The 24,004-nt window shown below is 40.9% G+C and overlaps 1 protein-coding gene across 2 annotated transcripts in view; it reads left to right on the forward strand.

The window, feature by feature from the left end:
- Positions 1 to 24,004, forward strand: part of KIAA1328 — a 268,352-nt gene that overhangs the window by 239,877 nt on the left and 4,471 nt on the right. The gene's annotated exons all lie outside the window — the stretch shown is intronic.

Here is a 24,004-nt window from a genome sequence, read left to right on the forward strand (position 1 = left end):
GTATGTCCCAGTTTTGGCCCTGGACCATCCTGCAACAGAGTACATTAATAGAAAGGGGTACTTCTCTATGGTATTGCAGGCATTTGTGGTCTTGCAATAAAAAAAGGTCCTGACTCGCAGTACCACCAGATGACTCTGCTGTGTGGTCTGCATTGTCCTCCAACTCGACCTCCTCATCCATGACTTCGTTCTCAGGGTTGAGTCCACTGTCTCCAGCCCCGTTGAAGTATCCATGGGGCTCTCGGTGGTGGAGGTGGGGTCACCACTGAGGATGGTGTCAAGCTCCTTATAGAAGCGGCGGGTCTTTGGTGCAGCACAGAGCAGTGGTTTGACTCCCTTGCTTTCTGGTACACCTACCTGAGCTCCTTTATCTTGACATGGCACTGATGTGTGTCCTGTTCATAGCCTTTATACAACATGCCACAAGAAATCTGACTATAGGTATCAAAGTTCTTATGGCTGGAGCAGAACTGGGACTGCACAGCCTCCTCTTCCCACAGTGCCAGCAGATCCAACAACTCCGGTGTGCTCCAAGCGGCAGAGTGTTTTCTGCATGGAGCTGCCATGGTCAGCTTGAAAGATGCACCATGAGCTCTCCACGCTGACTTCTGTCTCCACGCTGACTTCGGTCGACAAAACTAGTGTAGACAAGGCCTAAGTGAAGGGATTCAAGAAGGTTCTACAGTAACTAGGCCTCATCTCTGATATAACAGACCTCTGAGCTCAGCAAAACAAATGGCCTGTTGCAAAATAGGTTAGAATGGTTATAAGTGAAAATATAAAGTCAGACACTTTCTTCAGAAGCACCAGTTGTGCAGCTGGCTCTGTGCAGAAAACTCCTTCATCTGCACAGATCCCCACTGAAGCCTTTGGGATACTGTGAAGGCTCAGGGGTGTCTCCCATGCAGATGCAGTGTCAGGGTCTGACTTGGTAAGTCCTAAGACAGTGCCAACCAGTCAGACGCAAAAAGAAGCTAGGAGGTTTTGAACAGCATCGGAGAACTCTGCTGAAATGCAGTCTCTTTCTCTCTTACGGCAACTAAGTAAAATTATTTCTGCTGAGTTTAGGTACAGTCAGATGAATTTAAGGGATTGGGTGATAACCTGGAGTTTTAGTATTAATCCTACATTTTCTAGCTGCAGCTTTAAATCAGGCCTTTAATGCTAATTGAATGTTTTTGAAGTTGAGTTCCTTTTAAATCACTTTTATTTCAATGTCCAAAAGTTCTTGCAACCTGTACATTAAATAACACCCCATCTATACTATTATCAGTTAGACTACAAAGGCCTTTTGGAATTTTACCAACAGATTACATTGTGTTAATTTGTGTTTGGGGGGATTATAAAAACAGAATTACTTACCCAATTGCCTAACACATCTCACATGAGGAAGATGAGTATTCAGGGACGTTGCAGCAAATTAATATTTGATGTCAAATGTAATGCACAGAGTATATTTAACAGTGCACATTGGCATGCTGTACAATCGATTCATTATACTGAATACTTATAAATGAAACAGTGATGTGAAAAAGCATTAACTTTGCATATACAGTAGCTGCTTTTGAGATGCAAGTGCCATGGATGCCTAAATGTGTTTCTGCTCTTAAAATGTTATTCGGTACTAAGTTCTTCCTTCTATAGAGATCTTGTAGAAGCAAAAACTTCTGAAGGAAAGGAAACTTTTCTTTCTTGGTATCAGACACAAATTAAGATTCAAAAGGAGAAAAAACATCTGCCACTCCATGTCCAACTTGTAACCATTTTAAGGAATTAAGAGGGTGTGTGGAGAGGGGCAGTGAATGAGGTGGTGAACATGATAGGAAACAAGTTTTCTCTGTTCCCCGAGGAGAGCTAACAGCACGAAAAGTCCAATATAGTTGCTTATGCGAGTGATAAAACCAGACACTGGCAAATTAATCTCTCGTATTCACAGTGTAGGCTGTTAATTGTTCTCTCTGCTGGCTGTCGATATAATGTTAAATTTTCATTCCCCATTCAAGATGGAAAAAGTTGTGGCTGAAAATGTTAACATTTGCATTTTTATTTGTTGATTTATTTAAAGGACAGCCTCTCTTACAGCAATCCATCACTCAGTGACACCCCAAATATGAATAATGTATTGTAGACTTGTGGTTACAATGTGTAATAAGTGCCAGAGACAGTAGAAGAATGTTAACTATGTTGCAAATGTAATATTTATCGACTCATAGTTTATTGCTTTCGAGGTTCAATAATACTGGCCATAGGACATTAATATCACTTATCTCGATTTTAGTTGGGCACCTCCGTATGTAGAAATAACCCATCTATTTAAAGCTTACAAAATAAATGTGAAAATTACAACACTTTGTAAGTAGTACATTATGGTTTACTTTACTTAGATCTTGCAGAGCTCCTTTTCTGACACCTCATTTATTTGTATCCACATTGATTCCAACCCAATCAGTCGACCCAAATGGTAAGCACCTTGACTCTCTTTATTCAGGGGCTTTATGGAGTGGATGAACTATGTTGAAACACAGATTCTGACCTAGACTAGATTTGGACCAGGTCTCTACTTCTGTTTCAAAGCAGTTGGAAAAAGGGCCATAAGTGAATTTTCTGTTGTATTTGCTTGAAAAGGCAATGGCTGAGATTGTAATGCTGATAATTTGCCTCTTGATAATGCATGCATACAAAATCTGTTTTTGTCTTTTATCGAATCATAGAGATGGAAACATCTGATTAGGTCAACAATTTTTATGGTGTAAAATTATGTTTGGGGACACTATGGGGGTGTAAATTTTAAAAAAATCAGGCAAAGGAACCAAGCAATTTTGGAAGGTTGGAATTGGAAAGTCAGATTTGTTTTCAAAAAACCAAAATGTTCCTGGTTTAGTAGGTAAAGGGAAAAAATGAACTGATTTTTGCCACATCTTAGATATGCAGCTGTAGCAAACTGATATGCATCATCAGCTGCATCTTCAGTATTTGCACCGCCATGCTGCTTCTAAAAAGGTTGGAGACCGGGGAAAGACCATTCCACATCTGCAGTGTTTATTAGTGTGGTTAAAATCTTTAAACTCCCCAGGCCAGATAAACATAGATGAGAACCTGAAATTGGAATAAGAAAACAAGTTAAACAGTGGGAGATTTGTGACCTGGGGCTGAAAACAGCCATTATCCTAGGAAACATACTCTTGGGAGACCCTGGAATTGGGTTTAACCATGAAAATGCCATGCGTAATTATATTTAATGCTGTAGTCACAGGCTTAATTGTGAAATGGTATTCTGTACAAATACCTGAGGTTATCTAATTTCAAACATGAATGGAGACTTTATTATTTTTGTTATGAGTACAGAGAGCACTTGCTTGTACTGACAACTGCTTGGCGATGGCAGTTTTGTTGTGTCCATTGCAGACAACAAAAATCCCACCAGGAAATTCTGACTCCCAGTGCAAAAGGATTAATGTTAATTAGTAACTGTCAGCTGTAATTGTCACCCTCATCAAAATGCAGAATTATGTATTTCTTAGTTATAAATAACCTTTCTAATTGTACTTGATGTATGCCAGTTTAATCAAAAAGTACACTGGCAAACAGGCAGATATTTGCATTAATCTAGCACTAGATCTTCAAGTTTTTTTGATCGTCTTTTATTCCAGACTTGACTAGCTGGGGGAGGACTATTACAGCTGTATATTCCTTAAACGTTTTCCCCCTATTCAGCTGTGTGGATCTGACAGGATTTTATATTAAAATGAGTGGAAATGTCTTTTGGGATTGTTCTGTGCAACAGAAACCTTGTCAATTTTTGAAGTAGCTGGCAAGGTTTCCATCACTCAGTGGTGTGACAATAAGTTGATTATGGTTTGAAAGTAATAATAAGCAAAGGAAAGTAGAGTACAAATCATATTACAAAGCTGACTTAACCCTTTTGGTCTGCTTCTTAAGATGACACCATTCTTATGCACTGTATGTTTCTTGCACTGGCCTTTCCTACTCACTCCAAATCCCATGTTAGGTCAAAGGTGAAAATCAGTTTAGTGGTTTCAGTCTAGTTCCCATTTGTGTGTGTAACCAAACAGCTGGCGACTTAGAACAATGAAACAAAGAGAAGTACTCCCTGTCCTCTGGCTCCTCCCCATGCTCTGCTCTCCTCCAACATCAAAAAACCCCATTCCGAAGCAACGGCTGCCTCTCTAGTACCGTCCCATCTTTCTTCTTTCCTTCACTGCCTTTCCTGGCTCAAGTTCCTCTCCTCCAATGGAGTTCTGGATCCTCACCCACATCACTCCTCTCATCTAGGTTTCTCGCAGTCTCTACTTGGACAAATTTTAAGGCCGCTACTCCATCCTCCTTCTCTTTGACTTCTCTGGTGCCTCTGGCATTGTCAGTCGTACCCTCCTTCACTACACCTCATCCTTCTTCGGCTGTGATGACAATGTCCTCTCCCGGTTCTCCTCCTAGCACCGTGGCCACTCCTTCATTATTTCTTGGTGAATCCTCCATGCTTTTTTCAATTGCATTCTGTCATCCTGCATTTAGAGGGCCAACAGTGAAAGATTGTGCAGGAGGAGCTCAAGCTAAATATCACTCATGTTCAAAGGTCTGTGAAAGATGCTCCTACCAGGGAGAGGAGATTCTGCCCCTACGGTCCAGCTGTGCTCCTGAGAGATCCTACTCTTCCTCCCCCATTTAGCTAGGTAGCAAGGGCCCTTGGGACCTGCAGCTGTTAGGAGATGCCCAAAAGAGAGTGTGTTCCCTGCCTATTCCGGTGTGGACTCACTGCTCCTGCCATCCTTACAGTAGAAGTGCTCTAACTTTGTAATAAAAATAATTTGCCATGGATAGCAATGTCTTTCACAAGGGAATTCAGGGGGAGGGGAGATTGCTGACGTAGTGATGAACCATTTTGCTCTGTTCTTATGTCTTGAAATCCCCAAACCCCATATCAGCCAGATAGTAAATTACACATTGCGATACTTAGTTTCACTCTCTTTTGAATAGCAGCACCACAACTAAGCTCATCTATTTGTATTTTGACTTCCTTTATCATATTTTAATTATGAATTGGTAAGTATGAAGGCAGGGCTAGTCTAAATGCAGCATGACCACAGGACTGATGTAAAAGAAGTTTAAGTAATTTTTCCTGTTATGAATCATTGCGTTCTAGTGGATTCTTAGAGAGTGAGCTCTTTGGTGAAGAGATGGGATGTGTGTACAGCACCTATCACAGGAGGGCCTGATCCTGATTATGTCCAGGGCTACCAGAACATACTTGATGATGTTAACAAAGGAGGTCTGAGAGAGAGGTGAGAGTTGCCCCTGCTGTGGCAAGCCCCTCCCAAGAGTGACATCATCGATGGGTGGGAACAACAGAGTTTAAGGTGAAGGCAATGTTTCCAATGCTTGAGATGGCCACTGGGCCCTTCTCTACCACCAGGTGTTCTCGTTAGCTGGGACCCACAAAGCCGCAGATGAAATTTGAAGTCTGATTTTAGAATTATGCTGATGTTTGCTGATGCAGGGAGCACACAGAGGTGCTGCCCATTGTGGTTCCCTCTATCCCTCCCCACCCAGTTGTGACATCAAGACTAGGGCAAAACTATGCTTTAATAACAGGTGGAATTACATACAGGGGAACCTCAAAGAGTTACGAACCCTTCAGGAATGGAGGTTGTTCGTAACTCCGAACAAAACTTTGATTGTTCTTTCAAAAGTTTACAACTGTGAACACTGACTTAATACAGCTTTGAAATTTTTACTATACAGAAGAAAAATGCAGTTTTCCCTTTATTTATTTTTTTAATAGTATGTTTAATGCAGTACTGTACTGTACTTGCTTTTTATTTATTTTTGTCTCTGCTGCTGCCTGATGGCGTACTTCTGGTTCCAAATGAGGCATGTGATTGACTGGTCTGTTCGTAACTCTGGTGTTCATAACTCTGAGGTTCTACTGTAGTGGAGATTTTTCTGGGGTAGGCATTTGTTTTGTTTGGTTTTGTAAGGATAAGTTTAGCATGTGCTTCTATTTGGCCACATTAGCCCCTTGTCATTTGATTGCTCTTATGAGGGGGATATTCCTTGACAAGTAAGAAAAGCAAGTAAGCAAGTAAGAAAAAGCATTAAGCTTTCCTTTTTCATAGGTAGTCATATATTATATTATATTATATTATATTATATTATATTTCATAGGTAGTCATATATTATATTAGGTCTTTTATACTTGGCTGGGCAACTAGAGATGCCTTGAAGCAATGAATGAATAAAAGTAGGTGATCTTAGTTACTTGAATAATCCAGGCCAGGTGTTGATGGCTCACCATGAGGGCAAAATCCTCCCCAATGAAGAATTTCCAGAGAATAACAGAGATTGTAGGAAATGTAATAGTGTCTAAATCAGGAGAAATTTTCCATCCTCCTAACTTTAAAACAAAGGGGTGGGTTTTTTTTTTTGGGGTGGGGGGGTGGGGGACTGTCTTTTTGTTTATTTATTTGTTTTGGTTTTGTTTCTCAGTCTGGTTTTACTTCCTTTAGTTAGTGTATCCTCAGTCTTTGTCTATGGTTCTTAATAGGACGGAGAATATTTTGGGAAATATGCATTCGTCTCTTAATGTTCTTGGGATAGAAGTATCTGGTGTGAAAAAATCAAAATCTAAAGCTCCATATGCTGACGATGATGTATATCAGGAATAACGTCACTGAAGAAAATGAAGTTACACTAGGGCCAAATGACAAGAGAATCAGGCTCCAACTCTTCAAGAAAAAGATAATGAAATAGATACTAAGAATACATCTCTGCACACTCAGACATCCGCTATTATTCATGACAATGTTGCATTGCATAGCATGCTGAAAATCTGGAGAACTGTTTAAGGTAGTTAAATCTTTGTATTAGATGCTTCCAGTGTTTCTTGAGGATTGAATCATACAACATGTCTTCCAATGCTTGGTACAAATTTGAAGGGAACTTTAGGAATAGATGAGAACATAGTCCCCGTTAGCCCCACCTCCAGCTGTGGCAAGGAGATTTGTTATGTCAACTTGTGGTTGTTCTTTGTTTAAGCTGAATCCATCAATTTCCACCTCAGGATGTGACTGATTCTGTTTCTCTTCCTAAATCAGATGGTCCTATTCAAAAACATACACTCTTGGGTAAATTTGTTTTTGTCACACACTGTGACTGGGGTTCTCAAGTTATCTCATCAGTATTCAGTTGAGCTTCTTAAGCAAAACAAAATATCCCCTCCTCCCCCCCCCCCGATATCACACATTCCACATTTAATCGCAGACACTGGTTTATCTCATTATTTCAGGAACTTAGATTACTGAGTGTAACATACACGCTTCTCTATCCTTGTCAGTTCTGAGGTTTATGTAATAATAATTCAGATGTATTTTATGATTCTGATCAGTTGGTACATTTTTACTGAAGGTCACAAAGAAAAAGTAAAAACGATTGTTTTTACTTTGACTGCTCTGGAAACAATGTGATGACTTGGAAGCACAAATATAAAGGAAAATAAAGCAATTTACTAATTGTGATTGTTTAGTTTCTGCCTGACACGGAGTACCTTTGTGTTTTTTAACTAGCACACTATCTTATGTTGTTCTTTCTCCAGTGGCTCTTACTATTCATAAATTTTAGAGGACTTTATATTAATGTAAACATGTCTAAAATAGTTAGTGAGAGCAGCCTCCTAAAATGTATATGTCTTGAATAGTTTAATTTTTTTTTTGTAAAATCAATAAATTTAAAAGCAGAATTCCAAAGTCACCTGTAATATTTCCTGTGTGTTTAGGGAATCTTTCAGAAAAGGTTCTCAAAGACTCTAATACTATTATACTTTTAACTTTCATTTTTGCTTAATCTGCATTGAATCCACTTTTACTACTTAAAACCAAAATTGGGTTTACTGAAACATTTCAATTTTGATGATTTTTTAATAAAGATGTAGAACTGTAATCTAATGAAATTACTGGAATGAAATGAGTCAAATTTTTAAAAATGTAATAAGCTGAAGACTTGAAGATTTTATTAAGTGTGTAAAAGGCAAAAGTAAGTCACATTCTTCTGTACATTTCCCCATGTGTTCCGTCTCGGATCAGTAGAGTGAAACATGCCATGTCAGAAATGACCTTTGCACCGTTGTACTGACTTTTTCAGGTAAATTTCCAGAAGGGTGAGTTCTGCACACAACTCACATTGCCAGTAGTACTTGTATTTGTAACTTCCTGTGCCTGTGATCAAGAGATACTGCTTTCAGCTGAGTAGTAGTGCTGAATTCCAATTTTATTCCTTACAATTCAGAGCCATGAATGCATTTTGTAGGGTGTTTGTGTGTCTGTCAATCTATCAGATATCTCTGAAACATAACTGATGAGCAGCTTTACAATTTGTGACTTTGGAAACATTTTTCTCACTCTTGGAAGTAAAATGCTTTCTACACTGTGCACATTGACTGATAATTCAGTGTTGCACCAGACCAACTCTTGAACCCATGTGTCTGCACATGGATCTATTGGGAACTCCCTGGGAGCTTAAGGTACTGAGCAGTTTGTTCCAACAGGGGGCACTGTCTCAGTTAAGGAAACCAGGATGTACTCAGTATTCCAGCATTCCTTTCCTTTCTGACCTGTGGCTGGTGAAGCAGTTCCTGCAAGGATTGCTGAGCATCACCCCAAGTGCCTTGCATCCCAATTCTTGCTTGATGCTTTGTAATTGTTGGGTGTATCCTTATTCTCATGCATACACTTGGAACTTGAAGACTACACTCTTGCACCATTTTTGGTAGACTTGAAGGATTCAGAGTCAAAATAGCAGACTGGTCTGATGAGAGAGACCCCAAACCTCAAGACCCTTAGGAACAAATCTCCTTTTACTTGTTCCCCAATCGTATCTTACCTCCTAGATTTCCAGATGTGAGAGAGTAGTATGCCATTTCTTCAGTATAACATGGCAATTAGATATGACAGTGATGGGTACCTCAGAAATGCCTAAATGGGTAGAACATATAGCCCCCCCTTTTAACTGTCCAAACATTCCCTTGCTTCACCTCTTTATGTTTTGTTATATGGACTTTTCAACAGCAAGCCATTTCTACTGGGGCACAAACCGTAACATCACACGACACTGACTTTCCTCAAACCAGAAGATTTTTGTGCCAAGGTTGTAACATTGTATCATTACTTCATTGTATCTGTGTGAAATTTTTAATTTCACGCCCTGCAGACTTCACTGTCTTGTGTGCACTCTTTTCATGTTGTTGCATAGAAGGGTAAGTCCCTGGGTCGCATTCATTTTGTTTTGGTTTTTGAGGTTTTTTTGTAAGTTAAAAGATCTGTTTCCTTTGAGTTTTCTGTATAAAATTAAGTGGGCATTGGTACTAGAAGAACATCCATTAATTATTCATTCAGTCTTTGGCCTCTGCTGTTGCTACCAATAAAGTTGTCAGTTGTGGTGGTTTTTGTGGTGAGAACACATCAACTGAGCCTTGCCATTTCATTTTAATAACCCATCACACAGTAGCTGGGAGCAGCTTTTGGTCACTTCCAGCCTGGGTTGGATTCAAATAAGCAACCTGGAAGTGAGCAGCTTAATGTCTCTTGAGGCACTCAGATCCTTACTTAATTTTTTTGTAGCGTATCCGTGATACCAGGTAGTGCGTGACAGAAGTGCAGGGTATCGACAGGTGTATGGTTTTAGAAAAGTAATCCCAAGGAGCCCAAGAACGCCTTTACTAGTTATTGCTGGGAATTAACAGACTAAAACTTCTCTTCCACACCCATCTGTTCAGCTGCAAAAAGCAGGTATTTTATCTCAGTGTGACACCTACCACCTGTGTACAGTTTTTGAAATAGGTTGTTAGAATGTAATGCCTACAGCCCAGGGGAGCCTGGCGCAAGTACCCTACACTCCAGGCTTTACTGCTGGCTTGTTCTAAGGGTGCCTTATAATGCCATGTCAAGTCTGCTGGTCTGTTTTGCCCTATCGTGAGTTCTTATGCTCACCATGTGACTCCTCGCTAGCCCTGTTGTGTCCCCCTGTGACTCCTTTCTAACACGCTGACTTACACTGTGCTGGTGGTATCTGGTTGATTTCTATGGCTATAATTATACCTCTGCAGCCCAAATGGAGAGGAATGGAACTGCCTTTAGTCCATAGTCCTGTATAATAGAGTACACATCTGAGAGTTTGTCAGAACTTATGTAACAGAATGCTGTTCCTCTAGGGGTTCTCTGTTCACTGCCACAGCTCCAGGCCATGTGGTCTCCAGTGGGCATTAGTTTAGTTCAGACACTTGCTCTAAGGGAAAACTGCTGGAGGCACTAAGATCAAGTAAAGAGCTGGAAAGGAAGAAAATTCTCTGTTCCAATCCAGCCAATTAAACACAAATGGTTTCTTTTGGTAAGTCACATGGAAGTCCTTGTGCCCCTCTCAGCCCACTGGAAGGTGAGTAGAAGAGTGAGGGATGGGATCTCACTGAAAAGCAGCTGCTGTCTGAGCTGAGTTTTCCTGGGTAAATTAATTATTTTTAAAAAGTGTGATTGAGCCTGAAGCACACATCAGATCCATCATCAGTGAGATGTAGCATCACAAGGAACATACAATCTAAGGGCCCTATCCAGCGAAGTGCAGAACACCGTCACTTCAGTGGAAGTTGAAGGCACTCTGCTCCATGCAGGATTGGGCCATCTAGCACAGATAATACACTATAGACACACGGGGCCTTATTCTCCACTGCATTGCTCCAGTTTCATACTAGTATAACAACAGTAACAATGATGAAGTGACGCTGGTGAAAAATAAGGAGCAATGCCGGGGTGAATGACACATGTGATGTACTGTGTGATCAGGAAATGGGTTTATCAAAAAGCAGTACGTTCTTAATACTCTTTGCTTACTACTACACTCCATACAGTAATTCCTCAAAACTTCTAATGCATTGTTTAAATCTGGTTGGTTTCTCACCATGTCTTTTGTTTGTGAGTCTCCTCTCCTGCCCCAAATTCCATCTGAGGTGTACCCAGCCCATTAATTGAAAATACCAAAGCATTCGTTTTCTGAGTACATACTTTTATTTTATATCGAGGTCTTTCCAGCATCCAAGGGAGCACTCTTCCCACTCCCCTGCCCTTTTTTGCCCTGTTCCATGACAGCTGACTGCTAACATAAGCATGTGTGTGACTATCTCCAAGGCTGCGCCGTTCCATGGATCTGAAGCTAGAAGATGTTCACTCTCACTTCCAGTGTGTAATTCTAAGTGATGGGTTCTTATCAGGGTTACCTAGTTCATCCATCCGTTGTCTATTTCTGTTCTAAAGACCAAACAGCAATAAAGTTGAAAACCATGTGGCATTTTGGACTCTTAAGTTTCAGACAAAGCATTTATGAATTATTTATGCCGAATGTGTTTTCAGTACTGTGCAGCATAAAATGGAATGAATGTGTATCCAGACCTGCCCCGAACTCTCCAAAGTGCATGCTAATAGAACGATAACCAAGCATCACTTCTGCCCTGTAAGATTTAGAAGGCAAGCACTTTTCCTTTTTGTTTCATCAGTTCTGTTCTTAATCCATGTCAGTTTGTCAACTTGAAGTTCGGCTATTAGTTTTAAAGTACAGCTTGCTGAGTGACTTTCTGTTACTTAAAGGCATCTTTAAGTGCCTTTTCCCCTGTTCAACTGGAGTTAGTGTCTGCAAATTTTACTTGTCATGCTGGCATGGAGCCATGCTAAATTATGCTTTAATTCACAATTAATAGGAAGTAGCAACTGCGCAGAGCAGCAAACCTTTCACTTAAAGTGGCCATTATACCAGATCATGATTCCACAGAATGATTAAGATATTGAAGAATAGTTAAGATATCTTTAGATTTCCAGACATTTAAAAGTGCTGGGCTTATTTAAATCTTTTTAAACCTCCCTGAAACAGCTCTTTCCACAAAGCCAGTAACACAGGACATTATATTATCGCAGCCTAGTGTTTATGGGTATCTGAATTGTGTAATCGTAACTTGTTTTTTAGTGATGTAGCTGACAGGGCAGAGATAATTAAGGGAACAGAAGGATTTGACTGCCTGATTCCACTATAAAACACTCTCAAGTCACAGCAGAAGAAATTAAACTGTTCAGCAAGAGGAAGAGTAGTGTAAAGCACCGGTCGCAGTTTGTGTTAGTTTAGGTGTTCCATTAGACTATATATAAAATATTTCATGGGGCAGGGGGAGAAACTTTCAGATGACACTTCATTTTCAATTGTGCTGGTATAAAAAGGTAAAAAGGCTGCAATACTTATGCACCCTAACGCAGAAAATTAAGACATAATAGGGAGAATCCTGGCTCCACTGAAGTCAATGTCAAAGCTCCCATTGACTTCAGTGTGGCAGGATGTCGCCCTATGTCTATTCAAGATCTGCATCCAGATCTTGTATCTCTGTATAATGAGGTCTTAAATCTTGCCCAGCTAATAACATTTCTTGCCCACAATGGTTAGACATTCAGTGAAGGCTCACAGTTCAGTGACTAAATGACCTAAGACTGCACAGATCTTCCGATGACTGTACCTGTTGAAGCAAAAAAGCTGATTTATTATTTCTGTGGCTGGCTAAGAATTTGGACTGAACTTGTGAAGAAAGGCAGAGTGTTAATCCATGTAAATGATGATTAAAGTCAATGGGTACTGCATGTGCCCAGCACCTCTGAAAATCGGGCTGTTCTTATGTAGGTGCCATTAAGCAAGCACATTTGGAAAACGTTAGCTAACGCTTTGTGACCTGTATGAAATCTTTTAAAATGTGATGCTGAGGTTTTTTTATTTAGCATCCTTAAAGTTGTAGGCACTGTTCAGCGAAGTAAAAGGCCATCCCTGCCCCCAAAAAGATTGGTACTCAAAAGAGAGAGAGAGGGACCATGAAAAGAGAAGCCAAAAACAAAGGAAAGGACGGGGGATGGACAAGGGTTACATGTGTAAAATCATGAGTGAACATTGGTGCTTCTGCACCTGGTCTGTCTGCTCAGTTCTTATTTTTTCTAAACATTTATTTCTTAATGGCTTAGTGAGATAGAGATTGACATGGGGGAATGACTGGTTGGGGATAAGGTTGTAAAAGCAAAACATTGGTGAGAATGAGTCTGTAAGGGTGGCAAGGAATGGAAAATGAGAGAGATAAAGAGGGGATGAAGGAATAGATGAGATGTAGAAAAGACAATGGTAGCTTAGTCTCATTTGGAACAGTGAATGGTGAAGCCCAGTATGAAAACAACTTGCTGGGGTGGTGTTTACTGCTCTTCAGACAACTTGCTAAGTACTCTATGAAGTACAAAGTAGTATTATTAAATGTTTATATTACCGTCAAGATTAGGGTCCCATTGTGCTAGGCACTGTACAAACACACGCAGTTCGTACCATGCAGAACTTTCAGTCTAAATAGACAAGAGAATGCATATGGGGAAAAGGACAACTCAAGCAGAACGATCACTGAGATGGTTGCCAAACTCCATGTAAGTCCCACTGTTTTTTGTCTGGTTTGTTTTTATGTTTGAGAATGAGGGCTGGGGTGAGCAGGAGATGGGAGGAGTTGAGTCATAGGAGCAAGGAAGTAGAAAAACAGAGAAAGGGGAGGGAGGACATGAAGGGCGATAGGGAGGAGATGCAGTGCTCTTTCCTGGTTAAGTGAAAATGACAATGGGTCGTTTGTTACACCTGGGGAAGTGGTAGCAAACACTTTCAGTAATGACAGCCAATTGGATGCTTCCTTAGGGGAACCAGTGCTGAGCACCAAGAAAAATGAGACTGACTAATCAGCTCGGACCCAGGGCAGAGGTCTTTGGGACACTCTGTTGAGCCCTTTGTCCTTTATTGCACTGATACTGTTCTGTCTGCAGTGGGCCAGGAACATACCAACACCACTCAGCCAGTTTCAGGATCAAGGTCTCTTCAACACTCCTATTGATGGGGCAAACCCTTCAGCGTGATAAATGTGCCAAGCATGGCCAGTTCGGTTAGCCAAGGGCATGACACTATTATAAAAGTCTATTTCTTCCCTCCCTACTCCATGCCTGATCCTGCAAAGAACTGTTGTCTCTGATGGGATTGTTATTGCCAGTGACCACACTGAATGTGAGCTAGTGTGTCTGTTGGAGTTGTGTGTCAGGTTTTATGGCATACAATGATGTATTCTGCTTAGATGTATCAATAGATACAAATTAGACAGGGTTTTGCAGAGTGAGGTGATGGCTACAAAAAGAGCCAGTGCAATTTTGGGCTGCAAAGACATTTCATCATATAGCACAGAGCAGATTGTCCTCCTAACAGCTCTGGTTTGACCATACCTTGGGAACATTGTATTCAGTTCTGGGTGCCATGCTACCAGAAAGATATTGACGAATTAGAGGAAGCTCAGAGAAGAGCAATAAAAAATTATCACAAGGCTTGAGGGATTGATTTATGAGAAAAGATTAAAATATGTCTAGCTTGGATAAGTGATGACTTAGGATGACGGGGAGGGGACATAATATTCAAATATTTGAAGGGTGTAACACTAGAGAAGGAGATGAGTTTCTAAGTATTGCACAAGGATCTGTAACTATGAGTAATGAAGGGGTGAAGTTAAGAAAGGGAAAACTTTTGCTTCGACTTAAGCTGCCTATAAGGAAAAACTTCCTGACTGAGTGTGTGCACACCAACACACAGAAAAACACCTTTCCCCTCTCGCAAATTGAAAAGGAAAAACTCATGGAACTAACATGGTGTTTACCCCACACAACTCTGATCACTCTGCTTCTGTGTCACATCCATTCCCCGCCTCCCTTTGTCTGACTTGTCTAATTAAACTGTAAACTCTTACATATGTTTGTACAGGGAGTCCCCAATCCTGATCGGAGCCTCTAGGTGTTCTACTAACATCTACATAAATAATAACAGTCATGATAGGGTGAGATGTATTTGGCTCTGGAATGGCCTCCTAAGCAAAATAGTGAGAACCCCACTGCTCGGGGCAAATTCTAGGAAGCATACTATACGGAACCATTCTCCATGGGCAGGGAGATATCTGGATGATCTAACAGGTCTTTTCCTCCTTGAGCTTGTGTTTGTATGAATATTGCCTTAGAGAGTATCATGAAACGTATCTGATATTGTAAGCTTTCTATTATGTAGGTGTTGGTTTTACAGCACTCTGGGATGCTCTCACTAAGGACACTATGCAAATAAATTGTGTGATGTATTTTAAATAAAAGGCTCAGATCTTTTTTTAATTACATAGAAAATATTCTGAAGCCTGCTCATGTAGCTCGAGAGCTAAAATACACTGACATGTATTCGGAAAATATACAGTGGGTACCAGCACACTACACTACCAAAGCAGATGTCATGTGAAATAAATATTGCATTGTTGTCATCTTCCCGACTCCTGCAATGAATGGAGAGTCTGAGGAGTGTCTCCGACTATCCATAAGTAAAAGATACACAGTCACTCAAGAGGTTCCATAGAAACCAGCACTTTCCCTTTGCCTGCAATCCTTTTTTCACTGCCTTGGCCTTTCAGTCCATAGACTAAAATCATACATGTGCTTGTCTCCTATTTCAGAATCCTGGGAGTCAGCAGACAGGGATGCCTGGGGATCTCAGAGCCTGCCTTGTTTCTAATTTGTTTAAATCCCTGAAGTTTTAACATCCTGCTTTCACATTTGTTTTTCCCATTGTTGTTTGCATAGTTCTCCAGCCATTGATTCAAACCCAAATGGCAAGCTCCCCTAAAGCTGCTCTTGTCCTCTTTCAATATGTCTTCACTGCTGAGTTTTCTGGGTTCTTACTTACATGGTGTCCCTGACTCTTCCATCCACGCACACACAAATATCTCAGCGAGTCAGTGATGGGCTCAACCCCAGGTTAGCTGGCCTGGCTTTGGGATGGGGGGACGGTTTAAGCCTGAGCTCTGCTTTCACTCAGGCTGGTAACCTGCACTTTTTGCAGTGAGGACACGGGCTAAACCACTCAGGTTCTGATAGTCCTCCAATGCCTTCCACAATTCCCCCATGTGCCCAAAAAGACAGACGCTCTCCCACAATCCACTGGGAAAGAATCACAGAGTGATTCAGCTGACAGCAGCCCAAAGAACCATCAGATAGGCCCCCCAGAAGACTAGTGACATCCATGAGGGCATGCCAGACCAGTAACTCAGGTAAGGCTTTGTAATGTGGTGGCTTGCACCCCAGCTAGGCTAACTTGGTGATCAGACCACGGTGCCAATCATCTGGGCTGACTCTGCAGTGAAGATACATGCCCTAGCTGCCATCACCTCTGACAGTAGGGTTAGTGAGTAGATGCTTGGACTGTTGAACATCTGTATCTATTCTTTTTCCCACCAAGGAGGTGGCTTTTGTTTGCCCTTGTCATAAACATACAGCTAAGGGTAGCATAAAATCCCTCCTTTACCTGTAAAGGGTTAATCAGTTCCATTAACCTAGTTGGCACCTGAGCAGAAGGACCAATGGGGAAAGAAGATACTTTCAAATCTGGGGGGAAAGGATTTTGTTTGTGCTCTTTGTTGTTCTCTCCAAGACAAAGAGAGAGACCAAGCAAGTAATGCAGCTCCTACTGAATGATACATGTAAAATTACAGAAATAGTAAGTAATAGCAAGGAAATGCGTTAGAGTATCTTTTGTTTTAGCTTGTGAGTTTTCCCTATGCTAAGCGGCAGGTTTATTCCTGTTTTTTGCAACTTTAAAGTTTTGCCTAGAGGGGAATCCTCTGTGTTTTAAATCTTATTACCCTGTAAAATTACCTTCCATCCTGATTTTACAGAGGTGATTCTTTTACTTTTTTTTCTTTATAATAGTTCCGTTTTTAAGAATCTGATTGGGGTTTTTAGTGTCCTAAAAACCAAGGGTCTGGTCTGTGCTCACTTACTCTGAAGCCTCCCCAGGAAAGGGGGTGAAGGGGCTTGGGGGGATATTTTGGGGAAACAGGAACTCCAAGTGGTCCTTTTCCTAAATCGTTGTCTAACTCACTTGGTGGTGGCAGCGATACCGTTCCAAGGACAAGGAAGAATTTGTGCCTTGGGGAAGTTTTTAACCTAAGCTGGTAGAAATAAGCTTAGGGGGTCTTTCATGTGGGTCGCCACATCTGTACTCTAGAGTTCAGAGTGGGGAGGGAACCCTGAAAGCCCTCCTATGTTAAATTATTTCTGTGAGGCTTCGGGAACTGATATTTGCTGTATAACATTAGGCATTTTTAGTTAAACTGTTTAAACTTTAGTTTCCCTTTCTGTGAAATGGACCCATCACCTTCCCGGAGTATTAGTAACTGTAGTTAATGTTTGTAAAGTGCTTGGAGATGGATAGTGCTTAGAAGTACAAAGCAGTAGTATAATATTGTGCCTCCAGGTTTCAAAACCTACTCTAATCCAAAGGCAATTCATGTAACGTTAGTAAATCACTTGGAGGTTTGTGTGAAGAATTCAAGTAGAAATATGAAAATAAACTTTTTATATCATTGGATACATGCAGTTAAATAAAAGTAAACCTGTACAGCCACTAATCTCTGAAGCCATATTGTTGGTGTGCTTTGTTGAAATGTCATCACCTTGTAGAGAAGTCTCTGTGTGTTTTCTAGACATTTATAGTCAAAGAATAAATTTTCAGGGACTGTAAATGAAAAGATATCTCTGAACATGATGATCAAATAATATGTGACACTGCTTGTTTAAGGAAATATACATATATCTCACTGCCAGAGTGTTTATGACTCTAATAAATCTAGTTATTTTGCCGAGTAGGGAAATTTTTACAGACTCCGGCAAATATCAAATTTTTGGGGGATTGTGCTGTTTTCTGCAGACAGGAGCAAATGATTTTATTAGTTAAACTGTACAGTGCAATACAAAAACATAATACAGCTAAATGTGTACTTTATATATTGTACTGTGTGCATGAAATATTACATATTTTACTGGCTATGGGTGACAGTAACACATTCAAAATGCAATGTCATATTCCATAATCTAAAAGTATTTAATGTTTCAGCCAATCAGAGTGGAAGGATGCAGCACAGTTACAACTCCATAACTTCTGGGGTTTTTTTCTTCCTCCAATACACAGTTTCCTGCATTCATATTGGATCTGGGTGTCAATTTTGCATAACCATGGTGTTTGTCAGTAACTCCATAGTGTGTAATTCCCTGTACTCTGATTGGACAGCAGCTTTGATTAGCGAGAATGTAAAAATCTGTATAATCACTGCGTAGTGATTTCTCAGACTCTGTACCGTGAATGTACAAACCTATTGTTCCCAGACCAGCAATCCCGTTTGGGTCCATTTCAGCTGTGCAAATCCCAGATTGTTCCTGCTGATTCACTTGTGAAGCACAAAGCAAAATAAAACACTCTCCCAGTGTTCTGGCTATGAAAGTCTAGCAGACCAGTAAGGAGGGAGAGGGGTTGGCTGAGGGGAGTGGAGGTGATGGGGTGGTTGTACTTCCCTTTTGACACTCAGTCAGAGTATTTTATTTTTGGAGTATTTTCTTCTTTCATTTAAAATTTGAACATTTAATTTACAATGTTAAGAATCATATTAATTTATTGAAAAAAGAAAAGGAGGACTTGTGGCACCTTAGAGACTAACAAATTTATTTGAGCATAAGCTTTCGTGAGCTACAGTTCACTTCATCAGATGCATGCAGTGGATGCATACAGTGGAATGCTGTAGTTCACGAAAGCTCATGCTCAAATAAATGTGTTCGTCTCTAAGGTGCCACAAGTCCTCCTTTTCTTTTTGCAAATACAGACTAACACGGCTGCTACTCTGAAACCTGTCATTAATTTATTGTTATTTCTTGTCACCTCAGTGATGGGCTAAGAAACTCCTCCACCTTTGGTGGTTATAAACTCCCCCAGACCCTTAATATTTAATTAAAACCCAAAACGTAAGACGAAAGGGTTGGGTAAAATTTTCAAAAGTGGCTACGCAATTCACGTGCCTTCGTTGCTTAGGTGCTTTTGAAGTTTTACCCTTTGTCTTTAATGTGCAGAGCTGATAAACTGTGCAGGCACTGGAGTGTCCATTATAAACTCTATCGCACAGACTCCACTCGTGTCTATGTCAGAGTTCACCTACAGCTGGCCTCTTTTTTAGGTCTTTTCTTCCTGCTGCTTAGAGCCCTGCACACCAGTCCTGTGCGCGCGCTCTCCTGCATAGAGTTCGTGGAGCTTATAATAATCTCAGGCTTCCAGTGGTTAAGAGATTTGTTGAGAAGAAATTATGGCCTGGTTTTCAGAAGTGTTGAGCCCTTGCAACTCCCACTGACTCCCATTTCTCTGAAAACCAGGCCCCAAACAACTAAAGATTGAGGACAACAAAAAATAAAACTAGGTCTGTGCTGTAGTTATCGGTCATAATAAACAATTTTTAAGTTTTTACACTGAGCAGAGTGTTGTGAACAGAGAAGGGAAACACTAGAATAACTTTCCAAAAGTGAAAAAGCACTATTTTTTCCAGACCCATGGTCCTTATCTGCTGGTCTGATCAATGTAACACTTTCTCAGCAAATTCTCCTCTAGCATGATGAAATACGCACATTTTTAGTCTGACAGAGATTAGGGGTGGAAAAATGTCCACGGGGAAGTGTCGAAATCAGGCTGAGAATGGAGACTGTTCTACTCACATGACTCCATAACACAGTCAGTCAGTCGGCTTCCAAAAGAAGGTGATTGTGGCAAATAAGTAGCTTGAGTTCATGCTAACTTTAAAAGGGCAATGAGAAGCCTTGCAAGTCTGACTGCTGCCCTCTGCCCCAAATTTTTCTTTCTTTCTATGGGGGGGAGGGGAAGGGAGGAGGAGAGAAACCCCATAGAAAACTCTGTGCAAAAAACTAACACTGATGCAGCACTTTGGTTGCTCAGTCAAACACCCAGAAGTCGGAAAATTCCAGGTTAAGGCTACTAAGGCACTGCGGCCCTTTCATGTTGCATGTGTGAATTTTTTCCCATTGTTACATGGCAACTGTAAAGCTACTGTTTTCTATTAATTTGCTCCACAAGAATGTGCAGCTTTGGCAAGTGAAGACAGCAGGAGCAACTTGAATGGCTGAAATTTCCTGAGTTTTGAGCACTCCATTCTGCAGCTGTTGACATCATGGAATCACAGAAATGTAGGACTGGAAGGGATCTCAACAGATCGTCTGATCCAGTCCCCTGCACTGAGGCAGGACTAAGTATTATCTAGACCAACCCTGACAGGTGTTTGTCTAACCTGCTCTTAAAAACCTCCAATGATGGAGATTCCACAACCTCCCTAGGCAATTTGTTTCAGAGCTTAATTACCTTTAAAGTTACAAAGTTTTTCCTAATGTCTAATCTAAATCTTTCTTGCTGCAATTTAAGCCCATTACTTCTTGTCCTGTCCTCAGTGGCTAAGGAGAAGAATTTCTTTCCCTCTTCTTTATGGCAACCTTTTATGTACTTGAAGACGGGGACCATCAGTTTTCTCTTCTCCAGACTAACCAAACCCAGTTTTTTCAATCTTTCCTTCTAGCTCATGTTTTCTAGACCTTTAATCATTTTTGTTGCTCTCTGGACTTTCTCCAGTTTGTCCACATCTTTCCTGAAGTGTGGTGCCCAGAACAGGACACAATACTCCAGTTGAGGTTTTATCAGGTGCTGAGCAGAATGGAAGAAATACTTCTCGTGTGTTGCTTATAACATTCTTGCTAATACGCTCCAGAGTGATGTTCGCTTGTTTTGCAAGTTATATTGTTGAATCATATTTAGTTTATGATCCACTTATAACCCCCGATCCTTTTCTGCAGTAGTCCTTCCTAGACAGCCATTTCCCATTTTGTATGTGTACAATTGGTTTCTCCTTCCCAAGTGTAATACTTTGCATTTGTCCTTATTGAATTTCCTCCTGTTTATTTCAGATCATTTCTCCAGTTTGTCAAGGTCATTTTGAATTCTAATCCTGTCCTCCAAAGCGCTTGCAGCCCCTCCTAGCTTGGTATCATTTGCAGACTTTATAAGTGTACTCTCTATGCCATTATCCAAATCACTTATGAAGATATTAAATAGAATCAGACCCAGGACAGATCCATGCAGGACCCCACCCGATATGCCCTTCCAGCTTGATTGTGAACCACTGGGAATTACTCTCTAAGTACACATTTCCAAACACTCTGCGCCCACCTTACAGTAGTGTCGTGCAAGTCTGCAGTACCATATGAATAGTAATGAACCCTATTTGTATTTTTTTAACCAGGGAAACACATGCTTTCTTTAGAAGAAGGTATATTTCGGGGTCTGAACATGTTGGCAGTGTCTCTTTAAATATTCGGATACCAATAAATGTTGAGAAAATTGCCTTTGTGAGGTTCAAGACATGCTGGATCAACTCCCTTGCCTCCAGCCAGATGCTGTCTGATGTCACCTAGACAAATCAGAGCAAACTATTTTCATGGGATTAAACACTAAATACCTGCAAGGAGCATTCTCTTGATCAGATAATGCTCCGTTAGCAGAGTTTGTTCGCTTTATTGCATATATAGCTGTGGTGTCAAATAGACTGATTTACAATGCCTGGTCTTTTAAATAATCTTTGCTATTTGCTGCTCTTGTAATCTGCCAAATCATTTAGCCTTCCCGATAGCAGAAATGCTGTAAAAGTTAGATAAACTTGCAGAAGAAATTAGCTCCAAGGTGTTCATTGCAAACACACTTGCTGGTTTGTCGTCTCTCCCCATCCCCCAACCTAATCTGTGATTGAATGTGGCTGCTGGAGAAATTGAAATTTTATGATCGAGCCGCAGGCAGGGAGATAAGTATTTGTATGTTAGGCTAGATTAATCTAGTAGGGAGTTTTAGGTGTGGCTAATGAAACCAGTGTGTGTGAGAGCTGGGTTTCTTTTTTGGTGCAGGGATTGTATATGTATGTGTCTGATCCAAGCATTCCACATGTGAAAAGCTCATCTCTGTAAAGTTGTGGGACCAGCTTTTAAGATGGGAGTTTGGGTATTCGTCTTGAGATGCCTCAGAGGGGTTCAATTTTCAGAGGGCTGATGCTCAGCACTTAGAGAAAATCAAGCCCCCTTTAAAGCCTCTCAAGTTGGACACTCAAAATCATCATTAACTTCTGAAAGTCTTGGCCAAGATACTTATTATATGTCATCGTAGAGAAGGATTAGCCATTCAAATGGTCAAGTTCAATAGAATTCTGTCTTGTTTATTTTATTTGAACTGCTTATCTGTGGCTCTGTTGGCTGATTTGAACAGACAAACTACAAAGGGACCTGGAAAGGCTGCAAACGCAGACAGGAAATTCACAAAAAATGCAAGCTAGTACATCTAGGGGGAAAGAATGTAATCTCAGTTAGAGGGAATAATGGAGTTGCAATGCAGTAGTGGTGAGCCAGATTGACCTAGGAGTGATAGTGGACAGCAAATTGGAGGGAACAATAACGATTGAAGGAGCTGAAAGAATTGACTTACCAGCACAACAAAAGTTTGAAAGAACTACAGTGGTTGTCATTAGAATCCACAATTGGCCATGGTGACTCCAATTAATTCCTCGGGTTAAACAAGCACTTTGATATCTCAGATACCACTGTGGGGGTAATTGGGTAAAGGTTAACTCTTTGACAGTCGCTTGGTGTACCCTGTGCACAGTTACAACTTGGCTGAGAAGTAACTGAGGTTAGGTTAGGCAGCATAGTCTTGTGGTTTAGAGCAGGGAGACCTAGTCAGGAGACCTCTGACATGCTACTACTGTATTTGATGAACTTGGGCAGGTCACTTAGCTTATCTATGCCTCAGGGTCCCATCTGTAAAATTCCCCATGTGGTATGTTGCAAGAGGGACCTAATTCTGCAGCAAGGCCCCTAGGTTTCTGGAGCAGACTGGAAGAGCTTGCAGTAGCTTCATTTATATTTGAAAGTGGATGTTAATATTGGATCAAATACAGTGACGAATAATGCAACCCAGTGCCATAGTATCCGTGTTGTTTGTTTGGATATTAAATTCCATTTATTGTGTGCTCTCTTCCCACATTTTCAGTCTTCAGCATGCAAGAGGCCTTTGTGCACATTGTAGACGGTGGTGGTGGACAGCTGGAGGTTCTGACCACTGGCATGGCATGGGAGATGAGTGAGCACAAGCATGTCGGGGCTATTTCTGCTAAAATGATCAGTGGTGAAATACCTAGCTGTTGACGTGTAAATTCTCTCCGTTAGTTTTTAGAGTTGACACTCCATTGAGGACAGAGACACTTCGTACCTTACGGCACTGTTGTTTCAGACTAGTTGCATGCTCTGGAAGGCATCATTGTTTGATTACGCTAGATTTATATTTTAAGGGATTTCTCCCCCCTCCCCCCCCCCCCCCCGTCCTAATGATGAGAAACATAATTTAGAAGGAATCAAGGTTAGGCTCAGGGTCGCAGTTCAAGAGCAAGGGGTGAATCCTGTGGCAAATTCCACAAGTATGAAATACACTGGGCCCATCTAATGTCTTACCTTTGTGAAGTGCTCTGAGTGCCTGAAAGGGGAATTTATTATTTGTAATTGTATGCATCACTATTTGAATAGTGTAAACACCAGGGGGGAAAGGTATTACTTAGGCTGGAATAGGGAACCATAACTAGATGGAACTGAGGGAGAGGGATGCTTAGGCAGGAAATCAGGCAAACTTCCTCAGAGAGATTTCCTAAACTGGGGAATGGCCTCCCATGGGAAGTGTTAGAAGCTGTATTGCTTGAAACATTTGAAACTGGACACACAATAAGAGTAGAAAATATATTGTCCTGCACTGGCATGTAGATCAGGTCTGATCCTGTGTGAATATTAATCGGAAGGCTCTGTCTAGAGCCGTCGTTCTTAACCTGGGGTGCACGCACCCCCTGGGCGGGGCAAGATGCCCTTTCTGCAGGTGTGAGACATGCCAGATGTTCTGAGAAGGTAAATCATCGAAAACACAGGCACATAAGTACAGCTACTTTGTTTCATCAAACCTATGTATTTATTAACATTAT

This window comes from Lepidochelys olivacea, assembly GCF_965140295.1.
Source record: "Lepidochelys olivacea isolate rLepOli2 genome assembly, chromosome: 5".
NCBI lineage: Eukaryota > Metazoa > Chordata > Testudines > Cheloniidae > Lepidochelys > Lepidochelys olivacea.